The sequence below is a fragment of the Arachis duranensis genome, chromosome 1, assembly GCF_000817695.3.
Source record: "Arachis duranensis cultivar V14167 chromosome 1, aradu.V14167.gnm2.J7QH, whole genome shotgun sequence".
NCBI lineage: Eukaryota > Viridiplantae > Streptophyta > Magnoliopsida > Fabales > Fabaceae > Arachis > Arachis duranensis.
This window is the reverse complement of record NC_029772.3, coordinates 69546188-69561501: the sequence shown is the minus strand read 5'-3', so window position 1 is coordinate 69561501 and position 15314 is coordinate 69546188.

Sequence of the window (15314 nt, the reverse complement as noted above, 5' to 3'; positions counted from 1 at the left end):
GCGTTAGCGAGTGTGATGGCAATGACCATGGGATCATCATGCTCTGGGATGATGCATATGGCGTCTTCTTGGGTAAAGGTAATAGTGGGGAGGTCGGGTGACCTGTCCTTTTCTCCGACATGATATACCTCTTTAAGGTGTCTTTTGCGGGATGATTTAGAGATCCCTCCTCCTGTGAATCCTCCATTTATCATATGAACATGTCTCTCAGGGGTGTGAGGTGGACGTTCAACTCGTCCGACCTCTTCATCCCTTCTTCTTTTTCTCAGTTCATCCGCTTTATTGGCCAAGAATCGATCTAGTCGCCCTTCTCGTGCCAATTTTTCTATGACATTCTTTAGGTCGAAGCACTCGTTGGTAGAATGTCCGTAGATTCAGTGGAATTCACAATACTCAGTCCAACTTCCTCCTCTTTTGTGTTTAATCAGGCGAGGCGGTGCGATCTTCTTAGTGTTGCATATCTCTCGGTAGATATCCACAAGAGACACCCGAAGAGGGGTGTAGTTGTGGTATTTTATAGGTTTCACAGTGGATTGGTCTTCTTTCTTCCTCGATTCTTTATCCTTGTCCCATGGTGGGTAGGAGAATCCGGTTTTTGAGCTATCTCCCAATCGGGAGTTCTCCTCCATATTGATATATTTTTCCGCCCTTTCTTGAACCTCGTTTAGAGATGTTGGATGCTTCTTGGATATTGAGTGGCTAAAAGGTCATTCTCTTAGGCCGTTGATGAGCCCAATGATGGCCGCTTCTGTTGGAAGACTTTGTATGTCAAGGCATGCTTTGTTGAATATTTCCATGTAGCTACGAAGGCTTTCCCGATCTCCTTGTTTAATTCCTAGCAAGCTTGGAGCGTGCTTGGCTTTATCCTTCTGGATGGAGAACCTGGCGAGGAACTTTTTTGCAAGGTCGTCAAAACCTGTGATTAATCTTAGAGGCAAATTGTTGAACCATTTTATTGCCATTTTAGTTAGAGTAGTCTGGAAAGCTTTGCATCGAATTGCGACCGAGGCGTCTGTGAGATACATCCTACTTCTGAAATTGCTGAGATGATGGCTTGGATCAGACGTACCGTCGTATGGGGTTATGTCAGGAGCTTTGAAGTCCTTTGGGACTTTAGCTTTCATGATCTCTTTAGTGAATGGGTTTTGGTCCTTGTGGAGGCTATCTTCATGACTGGATCGAGTGGTTTTGGTTTTGAGGTTGGCCTCAATCTTTAGGAGCTTGTCCTTTAGCTCTCGACACCGTCTTGTTTCTCTCGAGAGGTCTCTTTCAGCTTCCCGCTGATGTTCGGCCTCTTTTTCGAGCTGCTTGAGGCGATCCTGTTGTTCTCGGAGGGCATCTAAAATTTCTATTTTCGGAGACTGCTTGTCTCCCTTGGTTTGAGGTGTGTCCTTGGACGTGGTGTCTGTGTTCTTATTTGGCGTTCTGTCCTCCAAACCAGAGTTGTGATCATTGTCAGGGTTGTTTGCCATGGTGATGGGATGACTTCCAGATTTTCCAGCAACGACGCCAATGTTCCGAGGGTTACCTGAAACTGGAGGTCGATCTCGGATGAGACCTTCTGATGGGGTCGGAATGGATGTGTCCGACTTGCTGGATCTGGTGGTGCTGCTGATCTTTGATCACCGGAGGGTGGTGGTACCTGCAAGAGACTCTGATGCTTAAGTTAGCACGTGCTTTAGGCAGTTTTTTATGTAGAATCAGAGTATGAGTTATACCTGGGTGCTCCAGTATATGTATAGTAGTGTGGAGTGACCTTCTTTGAGATAAGTTAGTTATCTTATCTTATCTTTGGACGAGGTCACCTATCTTTTAGGTCAGCCGCCTTTAGAGTGGGCTGCGTCCTTCTGTTTGAGCCTGCTTGGGCCTCTATGGTGATTTTGGCTTAGCTCTTTAGGAAGAGGTCGGTGACGACCAACTTTATAAGAGATCGGTCGTTTCTTGTCTTCGTCCAATCCCGAACCGTCTAGCTCGTCCCAAGGTATGAACAGTTGGGGATGATTTTAATAACAAAAAAAGGTCGAGGATGAATTTAATTTTCACCCGAGACCTTAGGGACCCCTAATCCCTCTAAACTACAAAAGCTATGGAATAACACTCTAGGTATTCAAAAACTTGAGCCAAGTTGACGTCATCAAAATGCAAGATATCATCCATCACTCCTCCGCACGATCCTACATCCTTACTGGGTCGCTTGTGCTCCATCTAAAAGGGAGAAAATGGATAAGAATTTGGGAGTTCTTAGTATTATCAAGGTTGTTAGTTAAGTTCATTAATTCTTTAATTATTACCAAATAATAGTGCTTAAACATAACATATAGGAAATAGCATATTGACAAAAAATACGGAAAAATAGCAACAACCAGAGAATATAAAAAACAGAATACAGTAAAGAAAGCACACACATACATGAACTTGGCTCCGAATATGTGGCAAACATGTATAATGCATGTTTAGCCCTATTGCAGGTCATGAGCTCATGTGTCAGTTGTTTACCCGCTCCCAACATTATCCGATATAAATTCCGGATATGGATTTTTCGTAGCCATGCACATTACAACATCTCATCTGCCCTCAATGGCAGCTCTACTTTCTATAGCAGGTCATCTATCCTCAATGGCAGCTCTGCTCTCTTAAGCAGGTAAGAAAAATGTCTGGAAAGTAGTTCTCAATTAATGGGCGTCCCACTATACAGTGGCTCGAGTCGGCCCAGCCCAAAGACTCTTTCAACAACTATCTTTTATGTCCAAAGGCTCTCGCAATCATTATCTCAGCCCAAAAGCTCTTGCAGTTATTATCTCAGCTCATGGACTTCCGCAGTTAATATCTCAGTCCAAAGACCCAAACAATAATCAATGGTTTCTGTAAGTGATCTTTAACTTACAAATTTCCTTTTTCTTAATCTTTTAGAGTTTAATAATCTACTTTATAAATCTCATTTTTCTTTTCTTGTATTAATATTTCTACTTAACATTCTTAATCTTTCTTTGGTCCTATAATTAATTATAAACCTTTTTTCAAACTTCTCTCTAAATATTTTATGGAGAAATTTTGAGAGAGAGAGAGAGTATATTAGGTCCATCACAATCGTAATCATTTATTGATATTAATTTTTATAAAATAATCTCTGTCAAAGAATAGTTAATTACTCATGCAAATTAAACATAAGATGGACATGCGTCTTCTACATACTAATACCCCCAAAAACACTGTATATCTAAATCATCTGAAAGTTCTTTGTAATTCCTCATGACCAAAGCATGTAACGACCTGATTTCAAAATCAGAAGAATGGTACATTGTGAATCTGAAGTACTTAATCAATTGCCCCTTCAAGGACAGGTTTCGCTTTTGGTAGCTAGTATGAGAAATGTACTATTTGTCCACTAGTTTCATGCACCCTGTAATCAAGGGAGACAAAGTAAGTGATAGAATGACTCAGATAATAAAATTAACCAAAAATCCTTGAGAAAGATAAAATAAAAAGGATAAAGTATATTTTTTTATTTTTAAAGTTTATCAAATGTTTTAAAAATATTCTTTAAGTTTTATTTTGTTTTAATTTCATCCCAAAAATTTTCGATTTGAATCAATTATATTTTCGACAGCTAAATTTCAAAATATTTAAGACCAATAATATAACAAAAATGCATAAAAATTATACTTGATTTGCTTGTGTTAAAAGTTGTTTATATGAAATTATTGTTAAATTAATTTTAAAAAATTTTAAAAATTAACTACCAAAGATATATTTGATACAAATCGAACACTTCTAAGATCAAATTGAAACAAAATAAAATTTACGAATATTTTTAAAATTTTTACCAAACTTTAAAAACAAAAAATATACTTTATCCTAATAGAACTCATACTAATAAATAAATACTTTATTTCATCATTTTGAATTAACACAATCTAGGCATCATTGACTTGACTCATATATTTACACATTATAATGGAGAAACAATAATATTTGAATTGACTCATAAACTCATAGCTTTATCACTATTATGGTTTATCACTGTTTCAATAGGCAATAACATATCTAATTAATTTATTTTTCATTCATTAAATAAGGATAATTATATAACATAAAAATATCTTATACTCTAATTAAAAATTTTGAGTTTAAATATTATAAATAACAATTTATTCTTTTTGAGTGTATATAATATTTTAGGGAAAAAAATATAGACAAAACTCCTCTTAATTCCTATTATATATACTACACTAGATATATTATATAAAATATCACCATCTATCTTTTATCTGATCAGTATTCGATATTAATAGCTATAGAGCAGAGTTTCATTCATGGATTTGTCTAATAAACATTCATCTTTATTATAAGAGAATATTTTTTTAGTAATATGTCAATTTTTTTTTAAGTTAATGTCATTTTTAAATTAACTTTTTAGATGGCATCCTTCCTATATATATTATTATATAAACAATTATACTTGAAAATGAAATAGTAAATCAATTGTCAACGTGATAAAAGAGTAACATTTGAATAATAAATTACAAAAAAAGTGATATTTTTTATCATAAATATAGATAAAAAGTAAGTAGTAGTTAAGTGCACTTGCTTGAAAAATAATTATGTTAGGTATATATTAAAATTAGTCACCAACTAGTATAAAATATATGCCTGAATATAAAATACACATTAAAAACAAGGTAAACGATACTATATAATTATTAATTTTGGTGGTTGATTTCAGTGTAAAAATAATACTTTTACCTGAAAAAAGGGATGCGCAGGGAAAGTAGTAGTTTCTTGAGTGACCTTTACTTTGTGATACTGCCATTGGCACTGGAACTTGGCCTTTGGATGCAAATCGATCCATGTATGGGGTAGCTACAAACTCCTCACCATGACAAACCAAGGTAACTTCACAGGATACTGGTGCATTTTTCTTTACAAATTCTCCTCTACTCAATTTGTTGCTGCGCCTTTTCCTATAACATTATTAAGAAAGTTGTTAGCACCGATGAACATTGAATAGGTATAATTATATAAGTAATCCTAAGACTTTAGTCTAGAACAGGTTCTTATAATACCATGCATACATTGTCTTAATATTTCATATTGATTTGTTTGACAATAATATTTCTGTTTTAGTATAAAATTCATTTAATTTCTAGTCTACAAAAGAATTGGATGGTAATTTGATAAAAGTAAAACCAGACTCATATTTTCTATCTTATTCCTGTGGTACAATATATTTTTATATTTTTTTCCAACAATACTCGCTAAATATAACCATGAAGTTGACTTTCTTTGTTAAAGTCAAGCAGAATAACTCCATTTTAAGAGTAAAATTTTACACCTTCTGCCATCTATGAAGATATATCTATATGTCTCAAATCCAGGGATTTGTAACTCTCGATTTCTGGAATATATATGCGGGCAAAACAAATTCTTGTATGGTCTTAAACAAGCTTCTCATATTATATCTTGATCCTCAAAGAAGCAGTCAACCGGTGCTAAATCATCAACTAAAGCGGCACTATATATTGGTTCCACCGCAGAACTCCTATGGTTGTGTGAATTATTTAAGGAACTCAAGTTACTTACCAATTTACCATTGCTACCTATCTTTGTGCCATTCCATCTTTCGCACTCGGACAAACACCTTGCTATTGAATATCATTTTGTTCGTTCTAACTTATCATTGCCAACAGGAACTCCCCGAATTCCATGTGCTAAAGCCATTACCTCTCGTATACTAATAAATTTTATTTGTTACCGATTCAAATTTTATTTGTTACAAACTTAAATTGAATTTCAAATAAATTCAAACTACTATATCTTATAAATGCTTTAAATACTTGTATTTGACAATTTATCACATGCATAGCTAATAAAGTAATAATACACATCAATTTCTCTACCTTCTCTTTTTCTTTATATAAAATCTAACAAGAAGAACTGGGTATGATACCTTGTGTAGGGTAGCTTTTTCATTCCTATGATAATGTTGGATATGTTAAGTATAGAGATGAGATCTAAAATGGCTTTTCCTGTGTCATTGCTCTCAAGAAGCAACGTTTCAGCAGTTATCTGTGAGAGTAAGCAAGAACAACGTTACAAGAGCACAAATTGGTAAGGGGACGACTATTAACCTGGTTTCCAACTTTGGCTTAATATTTCTTTTCATAAGATAATTTGAACATGTATACTTGCAAGTTATTATAATACACTAGTATTTTTACTGTAACAATATTATGGAAATATAAATTTTTTAAAATTACGGTCCACTTTATTCTGACAATATAAATTATGCATAACACAAAAGATTTATAAAATTAAACAATTTTTATAAAAAAAAAAAATCGTAAGTTGACAAAAGTCTTTGACTAAAAAGACCAAGATATATGTAGGTAAAAATAATATTTGTTCTCTCTATGTATATAAAAATATAATTAGATATTAGTATAAAAAAAATTATACTGATAGTTATAAAATTAACTCAAAATTAAATTTTTTAAAACAATTAAATCTTGATTCTAACTTTTAATTATAACATTAGTATTCTCTCCAAATTATATGTAATAAATATTTGAAAGAAGAGACATAAAAATATAAGTTAGAAAAATAAGTGGTAAAATTTTAAAACTTAATAAAAAACTAAAAAATTATGTATATAATAACAATAATAATAATATTTTTTATTTAAATTATATTATTTTGTTAATTTTATTTTCTGTAGAAGAGAAAAGAGAAAGATAAAGAAGAAGAAAGAGAGAGGAAATTTGTTAATTTTGGAAGTTAAGAAAAAATTTTATTTAATTATAATAAAAAATATCTAGTGATACATTTTGATTTGTCAAATTACTAATATAAAATATAAATTATATATAGAGTAAAAATAGTAGAGAGAAATAGAAAAATGGAGAAAGATAGATGAGAGAATTTAGGAAGGGAGTTTATTAATTTTGGAAAAAAATTTTCTTTCAATTTTAATAAGAGAGTGTATGTGATACATTTGATTATTAAATTAGATAGTAATATATGATACATAATATAGGTATATTTTAATTTCAATTTTAATATTTTAATTTTAATTTTAATACAATTAAATAATGTCATGTTGCACATTTTGATTGTCAAATTAGTAATTAGTTATTGATATTGATAATGATATATAAAATAGATAGAGTGGTTGAAAGAATGAGAGAAATAGAGAAAAGAAGAGAAAGGAGAGGAGAACTCTTTAATTTTGGAGGAAAAGATTTGATTTCAATTGTAATGAGGAAGTGACATGTGACACATTTTTGTTGTAAAATTAGTAAGGATAAGGGAAGAATTCTTTAATTTTAATTTGGAGGAAAAGATTTAATTTCAATTATAATAAGAGAGTGACATGCGTGTGGCACATTTTGGTTGTAAAATTAGTAAGGGAGAGAGGAAAATTCCTTAATTTTGAAGGGAAAGATTTTATTCCAATTGCAATGAGAAAGTGATATATAGCACATTTTGATTGTAAAATAATAGATATATAATAGATTTAATACATGATTCAACAACATTCACAACATGACATATTATTTTTTTAGAGAACATTTCACTTCCTTCTCTTACGAGATGTTAAAATGACACTTCTCTGTCTTTTATTTATAAAATGTACATTTCCCTCCCTTATAACTTTTAAAAACCTCCTTTTTAATCCATTTTAATTTTTTTGTATTAACTAATTTTAACTTTATCCATTTTTCAAGAAAAAATAAATTATTTTTTTACAAAAATACTCTTTAACAAAAATTTTATTTTTTTGTCATTAATTTTACTTACCAAAATATTCTTTAAAAATTATTTTTTATTGATTAAATTGTATTTTTACCAAAATATTTTTAAAAAAATTTAATAATTAAATTATTTTTTTTAGAATACCCTTCAATAATTTTTTAATTATTAATTATAATTTTACCAAAATTTTTGTTAACAATTTTTTATATTTTACTATTAATTTTTTAATATCAATATATATTATTTTAATATTAAAAAAATCTAAGTAAAATTATTTTTCAATATCAATATGTATTAATTGTTATACATATTAACAATGGTAAGATTTTTTTATTTAATGTTAAAATAATATAGATTGATATCAAAAAATTAATAGTAAAATATAAAAAAGTTGTTAACAAAAATTTTGGTCATAATTTAATAATTAAAAAATTAGTAAAGGGTATCTTAGAAAAAAATAAATTAGTTATTAAATTTTTTAAAAAATATTTTGATAAAAATATAATTTAATAAATCACAAGAAAAGAAGGAGGAAAGTAAAATTTTCTCTTTATTAAATATGGTTGGTCTAAATACATGCAAATTAAATCTGTACCTTGGCTTCATTGATGAGCTGGACATACTTCTGCAAAAGTTCCTTCCTCTTGTTGTTCACTTGATTCACGTAAAATCTCACTTGTTGTGGGGTCAATTGGCTTCTATCAAACTTTCCAACTATCATATATGCCATTTTTTTAATTGGAAATTCAGCTATTGAGAGGTATACTTTTTTTTATAGGGAAAAAATGCCAAGTCAAAGATATAAAGCACAAAGAAAAGTTTTCAACAAAAGTTCTGTTTTGTGATCAATTAATTTTTCACTAAAGTTTATCATAATACTATTTTTTCTAAAACTTAAATATTTCTAATACGTGTCTCACACAAAAAATTTTTAATATCATGTTATATTATGATACTATTTTTTTAAAATTTAAATCGATAAAAAAAAAGTATATTAATAAATGTATCTCTAATGATAACGTGTTTGATTTTCTTTTACTTTTATTATTTTCTGACATAAAAATTTCTTGAAGAAAAAATTAACAATAGAAAACTTATTACCAGGCGTGGGAATCATTGTGATTGGTGGCGATACATGGACAAGAAAAATCCGAGCACCAGGAGAAACAACATGATCAAGAACCCACTGCACCAAATCCAAGTCATCTTTGCCAACAGCAACATGAAGATCATCATCTCCTCTATTCTTGTTGTTTGTTATGCTCTTACCATCTTCAACTATCTCCACAATTTCTGCCGACAACGATACCATCGAATAACGGTCGTACTCGCCATTCTCTTCGTCACCACAGGCCGCGGCTGCCATGAAGATTTCATTATTGTTAGCTCCATATCTACCATTGTTGTTCAAAACTCTGATCCCTTCAAATGACTCAGATATTTCAGGAGTCACTATTTCTTGGGAGTTATAGCCATAGTAATCTTTAACATCACCAAAACAGAAGCCATTAACTCCATTATTGTTACTGTCACTTCTCTTGGGAGTTTTTGACCACCATATTGATTTGGAATAGTAAACTTTTGCTTCAGTTGGGGTGTGATCTTCATCTGCCATATCAATGCGTCTTTGTGTCTCCTTAATCCTCTGAGAGTTGTTAGAGGTTTTAATTTGCTGGGTTTAAAAATGGGCATTTTGTGAAGAGTTCGTTGCCAACAAAGCATGTAGAAAGGAGATACTCTCTTGTCAATATCAGAAACATCATTGGATTTGTCATCCTATGTTTTTGACAACTTATTGCCATCCATACGTCATTTTTTCTTCGAGTAGCTTACAAACACAATCGTACAATCATTACTAGAACTGATTATATTCTTTTAGGGTTAAGACCTTTGGATTATTTACAAATTACAATTAATCAAGAACTACTTCTGCCTGTAAATATCTATCATTATAATTTAAGATTAAAAGTTTTGTGAAACATGTGAAACAATTTCTATTATTTTAGATTTTCAGTGTGATGTTAATTTTGTTTTAGCGATGCTACATGGCCAAATTGTTTTAATTTTGTTCCAAAAGTTTTCGATTTGCATTAAATATATTCTTGACGACTAATTTTTTAAAAAAATTAAGACTAATTCAACAACAATTTCACAAAAGCAAATCTCAACATAAGCAAACTAAGCATAATTTTCATGTATTATTGTTAGATTGGTCTTAATTTTTTTGAAAATTTAGCCATCGAAGGTATATTTGATACAAATCAAAATTTTTAGGACAAAATTAAAAACAAAATAAAATTTAGGAATATTTTTTAAATTTTTGATCAACTTTAAGAACAAAAAATATATTTTACCCTTTATTCATTTAACATGTTTTTGCATTTTATTTTTTAAAATTATCCTTATAATAAATCATAATCACATTATAATTTATTAATTTAAAAATATTTTGTTAGCACTAATCTCTCTCGTACAATTTATGTAAAATAATTTTAAAATGGTTATCACATGATCAAATCATATCTTTTTTAAATTATATTTCTTATGTATTTTTTAATGAATAAATTATATTAATTTTGCATTCATTATTTATGTTTAGACAAGTTTTGTAACGATTTAACTTCCAATACATCATGATCATACTAAAAGTAAGGCGTTACTAACCTGCTTTCCTTATTAACTATTTAATATTGAGCCTTTAGTTCGATATCGCATTTTAATTTTTAAGAAAAAGCCAAAAACTTATTTTTTTATTAATTAAAATCATATATCAAGGATCACTAAGTAATAATAATCACATAATTATTAATAATAATAGATATTATACAAAAGAATTTAAATGAAACTCAGATGCAGCTCCTATCCCTCTGTATAAAATAAAATCTTAATCAACAAAGGCGAGAGAACTCTATGAAAACAACTTAACTCATAAAATTAACTCATAAATAAGTCTAATAACCGCCCGTGGCTTCAAACTGAGTCTTCGAATCTGTATCACTGAATGAGTGGAAAATTTTGGAGTGAGAACAAACCACACCTTCTCAGTAAGGAATGAGAATGTCGTAAAAGTAATGAAATAAAATGCCAATAACTAACTTTACTCAATAAAACTATTTTTATCAAATTCTTGAAAATACTGTTAGTTTTACTTTAGATGATTAATTACTTTTCTTTAACTTTCTAAACTCAAAATAAATTTCAATCACAAAATTAGTCATATTAACCATCTCTCAACCACATAATCATTTCTCAACCACAACATTTCACCTCAATACATCCGTGATGAACTAATAGCACCGGTAAGAAATCCAAACCAACACACAAACAAGTCACAAGAAGACAAACAGCACAACCACAAAGGAGTAACACAAGCAAACATAACCAAATACAAATGCGCAAACATTATGATGCATGTCTGTCCTAAGCAGGTCATGAGCTCACGTGTTGGTTTACACCCTGAAACCCGACATTATCTAGGAACTAGTCCTAGATATGGCTTCCTATTATGTCCTTCATGCATACGTGTAGGTGGTTAAGAATACCACTCCTTCGTAACTACTAGTAGTCGGTGCAAAGCTCGAACCCAAAATATACGCACAAAGAAAAACAGTGATCCGCAGTTTGTGTGCGTCCCCGAGATCAACACAGGGATCCTCAGTTCATGGGTTTTTCCGAGATCAACACACAACAAAATAGAGATCTTCAATTCGTGGGTTTTCCCAAGATTAATATACAACAAACATGATCCTCAGTTTGTGGGTTATCCCTGAGATCAATACACAACAAAATAGAGATCCTCAATTCATGGGTTTCCCCGAGATTAATACACAACAAACACGATCCTCAGTTTGTGGGTTATTGAATCCATCTCTTGATCAACCTCCTCAAAATCTTCAACCATGATATGCTTTGGAGGTTGTATATCCTCCTCAACATCAAATTCAAACTTCTTGGAAGGAGGCTCTATAACTTGAGGTTCCCATGGACTCTCAACATCTCCTAAGTCTTAAACTACTTCTTTCTCTTTGATAATTACGACTTCCTCCAATTGTTCTAATACAAAATTACATTCCTCATTTTCCACCAAAGTTTTCAATCTCTCCTTCATGCTACACTCCTCAATTGATTCTCCACATGTGGCCATTGGAGTTCCTTGAGTGTCCAAACATTGGGAGGCTAATCGATTTACTACCTCGGTCAAGGCAGCCGTGAATTCTAGTACCTCCTTTTTCATCTCTTCTTACCCTTGAAGAACAACACCAATGGTGTCATCCATTGGGGATTGGAGTGGATATGAAGGTTGAGTATTGGAGATAAGGGGTGGATCTACACGGGATATCAGAGCTTGGAGTGAATTTTGAAGCTCTCTTTGTCCTTGAAGAATAGCACTAAAGGTATCATCTACGGGAGCTTGGGGTGGATAGAAGGGTTCATTGGTTGGGAAAAAAGGCTCATAATACGAATGTGGTTCTTCTTGATAAGGATATGGAGATGGTGAATATTGAGATGGTGGTTCTTGGGAGTAATTGGGTTGGAATTGGGGTGATTTTAAGTATGGCTCGTAAGGCTCATAAGGCTCTTGGTATGGTGGGTAAGGATTAAGGTCATATGGGGGTGTTTGGTAACATAGGGCTTGTGAGTATGGTGGTTGCGAGCTATATTGAGGAGGGGGTTCATAGGTATATGGTGGTGGTTGTTGATTGTCACGAAGAGGTCCACCATAACTGCTGTCTTGGTACGCATCATGGAATGGTTGTTGCTCATAGTACATCGGAGGAGGTTGTTGCCAAGAGGGTTGATCAAATCCTTGTGGCTCCTCCCATCTTTGATTGTCCCATCCTTGATGCAAGCCTTCATTATAATATCCACTTCCTAGAACATAATTGTAACCAAACTCATAGCCAAAGGGGAGAGAATTCATGATAACAAACGAAAATAAAAACAAAAACTAATAAGAAATAATGAAAGTAAACTCCTAAACTAGAAACAACTAACAAAGAAATAAAAGACAAACATATTCACAATATTCATAATAACCAATAATAAGGCACACATTTACAATTCTCCGGCAATGGCGCCAAAAATTTGATAGAGGAAAAATGTCGGTAAAGATTTTCACAAAATTATTGTGTTGCAAGTATAGTTCCAAACCGACAATTAAACCTCAATCAATATTTAAATTGTTTGTCACTTAAGCAAACCCAATGAAATTAACCGAAGTATTTAAACCTCGGGTCGTCTCTCAAGGAATCCAGAGAAGTGTATTTATTATTGGTTATTGGTATGCGAAATTGTGATTAATACTTTTCACAACACAAATAATCCCCGGTGATGAATCCAAAAACTTGGTGTTCAATACCATGGCATAAACACAACTTCGCACAACTAACCAGTAAGTGTACTGGGTCGTCCAAGTAATAAACCTTACGCGAGTAAGGGTCGATCCCACAGAGATTGTTGGTATGAAGCAAGCTATGGTCACCTTGTAAATCTTAGTCAGGCAAACTCAAATGGATATGGGTGATATACGAATAAAACATAAAGATAAAAATAGAGATACTTATGTAATTCATTGGTAGGAATTTCAGATAAGCTGAAATTTTGAGGGAACCTTGGTAATATTATTTAAAGGCTGCACAAAAAAATCCAGGTCAAAAATCGCACTTTTGCTCTGTTTTTCATTTTTTTGCGAAATGCCATCTTTGTCCAACTGTGCACTTGAGTATTCTTCCAAATTCTCGCATAAACCTTTCGTGCTGTTTGTCTTTCTCTTCTCATATTTCGTAGTCCTTATATGCGCTAGTTCTTAAGGTCGCGATTTGTGCGTACGAAAAGTGAATCTGGTCAGTATACGAAGCGCTTGTTGGGAGGCAACCCAATGTTATATTTTATCTAACGGTTGATGCACAAACAGATAGAGAAGAAAATCGACGGAATCCGAATTTCACATACGAAGAGCTCCTAGTGCTTATTGAACAGCAACAAATGGGGCTTGATAACTTGAAAGATGGAAGTTTTTTGGGCGTTTAACGCCAGGATGGTGGGGAGGAGGTAAAATTCGTTTTTCTTTATAAATTTTCTAATTTTTTTATGTTTCAATTCATGATTTTTTGCATAAACATATTTCAAATTGTCACCGTTCAAATCAAATTAGTTTTCTAAAAATCCTAATTTCTAAATCTCTAATTTCTGAACAGGATCAAGGTGATTATTATAGGAAGAAGAAGCAAAATATGTGAATTCATGTTGGTCCTAATAGGCAAGTTTAAGCATTTGCAAAAAAGATGTTATTTCCAATAAAAGAAGCATAATAGTTATATACATGTATTCAATGGAGGGAACTGGTCATAATCGAAGAGCTTGCCCCACCCATGAGTAAATATTTCGTAGTAGCCTCATTAGACCGTACATCTTTCTTGGTATATCCAGAAAGTTGATAGGAGCATAGACTGAAACATTCTGGGCCAGCCTCTCAAAGAGGGTTCAATCATAAAAACATGATCAAAAGCTCCAAATACAATAGTAAAAGGTCCTATATATAGAGAACTAGTAGCCTAGGGTGTACAAAGATGAGTAAATGACATAAAAATCCACTTCCGGGCCCACTTGGTGTGTGCTTGGGCTGAGCATTGAAGCATTTTCGTGTAGAGACTCTTCTTGGAGTTAAACGCCAGCTTTTATGCCAGTTTGGGCGTTTAACTCCCATTCTTGTGCCAGTTCCGGCGTTTAACGCTGGAAATTCTGAGGGTGACTTTGAACGCTGGTTTGGGCCATCAAATCTTGGGTAAAGTAGGGACTATCATATATTGCTGGAAAGCCCAGGATGTCTACTTTCCAACGCCGTTGAGAGCGCGCCAATTGGGCTTCTGAAGCTCCAGAAAATCCGCTTCGAGTGTAGGGAGGTTAGAATCCAACAGCATCTGCAGTCTTTTTTAGTCTCTGAATCAGATTTTTGCTCAGGTCCCTCAATTTCAGCCAGAAAATACCTGAAATCACAGAATAACACACAAACTCATAGTAAAGTACAAAAAAGTGAATTTTAACTAAAAACTAATAAAAATATACTAAAAACTAACTAGATCATACTAAAAACATACTAAAAATAATGCCAAAAAGCGTACAAATTATCCGCTCATCACAACACCAAACTTAAATTGTTGCTTGTCCTCAAGCAACTGAAAATCAAATAAGATAAAAAGAAGAGAATATGCAATGAATTCCAAAAACATCTATGAAGATCAGTATTAATTAGATGAGCGGGGCTTTTAGCTTTTTGCCTCTGAACAGTTTTGGCATCTCACTCTATCCTTTGAAATTCAGAATGATTGGCTTCTTTAGGAACTCAGAATCCAGATAGTGTCATTGATTCTCCTAGTTAAGTATGATGATTCTTGAACACAGCTACTTATTGAGTCTTGGCCGTGGCCCAAAGCACCCTGTCTTCCAGTATTACCACCGGATACATACATGCCACAGACACATAATTGGGTGAACCTTTTCAGATTATGACTCAGCTTTGCTAGAGTCCCCAACTAGAGGTGTCCAGGGTTCTTAAGCACACT